The sequence below is a fragment of the Panulirus ornatus genome, chromosome 11 (genome assembly GCF_036320965.1).
Source record: "Panulirus ornatus isolate Po-2019 chromosome 11, ASM3632096v1, whole genome shotgun sequence".
NCBI classification, from domain to species: Eukaryota; Metazoa; Arthropoda; class Malacostraca; order Decapoda; family Palinuridae; genus Panulirus; species Panulirus ornatus.
In genome coordinates, this window is record NC_092234.1 from 8,421,594 (window position 1) to 8,426,593 (window position 5,000).

A 5,000-nucleotide genomic window follows, 5' to 3' on the forward strand; every position below is an offset into this window, starting at 1 on the left:
TAACATTATCATAGTTATTGTTATCATCATTAGAGTGATCTATTGTTAACATTATCATAGTTATTGTTATCATCATTAGAGTGATCTATTGTTAACATTATCATAGTTATTGTTATCATCATTAGAGTGATCTATTGTTAACATTATCATAGTTATTGTTATCATCATTAGAGTGATCTATTGTTAACATTATCATAGTTATTGTTATCATCATTAGAGTGATCTATTGTTAACATTATCATAGTTATTGTTATCATCATTAGAGTGATCTATTGTTAACATTATCATAGTTATTGTTATCATCATTAGAGTGATCTATTGTTAATATTGTTATAGTTATTGTTATCATCATTAGAGTGATCTATTGTTAATATTGTTATAGTTATTGTTATCATCATTAGAGTGATCTATTGTTAACATTATTATAGTTATTGTTATCATCATTAGAGTGATCTATTGTTAACATTATTATAGTTATTGTTATCATCATTAGAGTGATCTATTGTTAACATTATCATAGTTATTGTTATCATCATTAGAGTGATCTATTGTTAACATTATCATAACTATTGTTGTTAACTATACCGAATCATTAGCATTATCAATATTCAATGGTACCTTTATTCCTATATCAACATCAGTAAAGCAGTCATTTACTCAGATATTATATAATCAGAATAATTTTTTTTTGCTTCGTTTGTCATTCTCATGTCTGACCCAATTTTTTTTTTTTCTAAACTGGCAACCTATTTTCCTCTTTTTTCTCTTTACATCAAAAGTGTGTCAGTATTTTTCATTATCTTATTCAAGACACAAACGTGGACTCTATATACGTGACCGGAGCCTTCAAAAATAAATAAATCAAATAAATAAACTATTAAATAAATGATTAAATAAGAGACAAAAATATATCAATATGAACGTCACTAGTTTTGCCTGGCTTCACAACAGTTCCGAGACGGGTTCGAGACAATGTGACTTAGGGTTCCGAAGCTTCTGGTTCAATCACTCGACTCCCAGCCATGGTTCGAGTTAAAATGGACACGTTCGCGGGGGAATTATCGACAGGTTTTCAGTTCCTGGAGACAACCGGTTTGATATTTACTTTCACGAGTCACTCACAAGAACCATCAGTGTGGTTTCAAAACCGTGGGGTTTCACAATTCCCATGCTCTCGAGATGAGTTTTGGGGCGACCCATTCGAGGTTTCGACTCGGTTTCACAACGCTCCATCGCCATTTTTATCACCATCCGGAGACAACCCTCAAACCTCATGGGAAAACGGGAAGTAGAATCTTGAAACTTGCGAAGTCCAGTGCCCCAGTTAATGAAATTACTGAGGAAAGTTGAATGTCGCTTTATTTCTATATCGATATAAATCTACCTATAATGTCTAGTGTGGATTACTTTATGTAATTTGAAATGTTGGGTAAAATGAACAACAAATTTGAAAGAGGGGTATATGGGGGTCAGTCAATACTGTAGACGTAAAGATATTACTGTACTTGATATAATTAGGATTTCCTGCAAAATCCCTTATATATATATATATATATATATATATATATATATATATATATATATATATATATATATATATATATATAGTAAATCCCGAAATAGCCAAATTGAAATTAAAAAGTCTTTTGTCTATAGGCAGCACTGCAAATATGAATGCTTTTCGAGTTTTAAGTTAAAGATAGTTTACTTTCCCCATCAACTAATTTCTAAATCTACTTTTACACTTTTACTTTCCCCATTAACCAATTTAGAAATCTACCTTACACTTTTACTTTCCCCATCAACCAATTCATAGATCTAATTTACAATGTTTACCGCCACAAGATGACGTGTACTCTACCCCCTCTACTTAAGCAGCCCCCCCCCCCCAGTAAATATACTTTCCAAACCGTTACATTCAAATATTCAAATCTAAATAATTACCAACCGTCATCTTGCGTACTTTACTTTCTAAGCCACAGGGTGAAAGAAGATCCTGGCTTTCATCGGCCTCTCTAAACTGGACGGGAATAAACCACCTGGAGCTGACGGAGTGAAATTGATAATTCAATACAGTGCGCTAACAAGTGTTTGTTTACAATCCTAGTTGGCGGGAAACGTGAGGCTGAACAATAAATGTAATATATATATATATATATATATATATATATATATATATATATATATATATATATATGAGAGAGAGAGAGAGAGAGAGAGAGAGAGAGAGTAAAAAATCCTTTTTTCATTCTCGTTCGTGGCGTGACGAGATGACGTCACGGAGCCTATACATCTCGGAGGCGAGCAAGAGACCGGGAGGGAGGGAGGGGTAGAAGAAGCGGTTGTGTATTTATGTGGTGGTGGGGGGGACGACGACGGCAAGAAAGTGAGATCCATGAGCGTCATCTAGGCACATCTCCCCTGAAGATAAATGCTGGGCCAACATCCCGTGCAGCTCTAGTTACTTTCACCGACATTTTCCGCTGCGTCAGCCAGCTGTTGTTGGCCGCGTTCACACCCCCCACCCAACTCCCCTTGCATCTGGCGGGCGTCTTCTTCATATTATAACCCACACGCAATTCGAGTTTCTCTTTTTACTCATACAATCCACTAAATTTACAATTCATTACATATTCCAATCAAAATTACGTTGAATATCACTTAATTCGGTAAATTCTTAAATTATCCGAAAACTTGTAAAAACTGTAATAATATAAATCCACTTAATCCCTACGGAAATCCGGGATCCAGTACAGAGTTGCCAAACTTGACAAATGGCATGTGAAAATTGTATATTTAAACACCTTTTAAGAAATCTACAATTCTCGTCTATTATTTCTTAAAGGATAAAAATCATTGATCTATCTTAATGAAAATAGTCATACCCAACATAATTAAGAAATCAACATAATCTTTGCGTACATGTCAACAAAGGTTTTTGAGCTCTCATACTAACTTATACAGAAACGAATTCCCACGGTATCTCATATGAGACTTCATCTCCGATTCTCAGAATGTCTGAAATCCTGATCGTTCTATTTCAAGACTCGGAGGAATCAAGATGCTATGCACGTATCATAGAGAAAAAATTAAATATATACCGTTCATATGCAGAGCCTTCTGCGTGGGTCACGTGACCTTAAGATTTTTCCCGCCCAAAGCCACCACACTTACCCGAAGGCTTCCATTTCTGTGAATTATTCAACTCATCTTCCTGCATCGCTCGTCATACTGACAATCCATTATATATTTATAGTCTTGTGTTGTTTTTAGACTACGGAAATAATTCGACACGTCATATTAATCTTCGTGAATGCAAGGATCAAGGTTTTAATCAATATCAATCATTCCTATGTATATACAATTACCCTAGAACTCCCTCCTGAAAGGATATTGGTCGTTATCCAAGACCAGCTTTTCCAGAGGCTGCGCTACACTCGGTAGCAGGGGCGGGATGGCCTCCTTCGACGCGGAAAAAGAAGTCATAGGACGTGACTGCACTGGGACAAGAAGTTTGATGACGTAACTGTACTCTTTTGTTTCGACGAAACAGCCCCGCCAATAGTGACTCTTTTCACTCTCAACTGTGTTAACCTCGAGGAGGAAGGAGGAGCCCGGTAACACGCACATGTATCATATGAGAGAGAGAGAGAGAGAGAAGAGAGAGAGAGAGAGAGAGAGAGAGAGAGAGAGAGAGAGAGAGAGAGAGAGAGAGAGAGAGAGAGAGAGAGAGATCTAATCTCATCATGTCTTGCGTGAGAAATGATAACAATTTGAATGCCCTAAAAAAACAGGTATAGTAAGTTCTCTCTTCTATCTGTAACCTAAACTAATTTCGCAAATCTAGAAGCAAATACAACAAAAAATAGGGTACAGTAATCACCCCAGTAATCAAATTAACTCCAAATCACTAAAATGAGCCGTAACTACTTTCATGGTAAGGGTGGTTGACCGAATCGTCGTCACTTTTCCCCCCACCAGATGGCACGCGCACAGCTGACCAATCACAGCCCAGATGGGGCGACCACTTTTCGAAAGTCGTGCGCCGAACATCTTTCGAATCTATCACTACAGTCTTCCGAGTCCCACTCGTAATTATCATCGACTAATATAGTCATTAACCAAACTTATATCAAGAATTACATGAAAACAAGGAAAACATAATCACAAGGTAAGTGATTACAATGAAAATGCAGGGGGGTGGGGGTAATCGAAGCGTGTACGAATACTGAACAAAATAATTAAGTAATCATACGTGACTGGCGACTCTCCTCGCCTCCCGGAAACATCAGCGCCATCTATTGTTCGTAATCCACACCTGACCACCAAGGGGGGAAACTCGGCACAGATTAAAAAAAAAAAAAAGAACGGCGACAATGCTCCAAAATCGTGAGTTTCACATCTTATTATTATTATGAAATTTCAGTTACGAAACGCGGAAAACGTCCACTGTCGGGAGTTTAAATTGAGACACGACAAATATTGCTCAAGTATCATGGACATTTTAAAAGGTTGGCTGGTAATCTCAGGTCAAATAATATATATACTTAAAAGTTATTAACATAGAGTCCTGCTTTCAGGTCAGGTCTTATAAAAAAAAATGAAAAGGTTACGTAAATATGGAATGATGAAGTTTGTCTTTACATTTTCGTTGCAATGTAATACTTAATGTGTTCTACTTTACGTATTTCTAAAAGAAACAGATGAACATATTATATTTCTAAGTAATACACAGGAGAACAAATTAAATTTCTAAGTAATACACAGGAGAACAAATCAAATTTCAAAGTAATATACGGGAGAACAAATTACATTTCTAAGTAACACAAAGGAGAACAAATTACATTTCAAAGAACTACACAACAAATCACATTTCTAAATACTACACGAGAGAGGAAGAAATCATATTTCTAACTTAAAGAACAGAAAACATTCTTTGAGTTCTTGAGCGAAATAAGCTATCTAATATTACTGTGTACACTGTAAGAAATAAAATACAG

The 5,000-nt window shown here is 35.9% G+C and overlaps 1 protein-coding gene across 1 annotated transcript in view; it reads right to left on the reverse strand.

The window, feature by feature from the left end:
• LOC139751272 (uncharacterized) overlaps positions 1-5,000 on the reverse strand; it is an 87,392-nt gene that overhangs the window by 28,086 nt on the left and 54,306 nt on the right. The window lies entirely within an intron of this gene.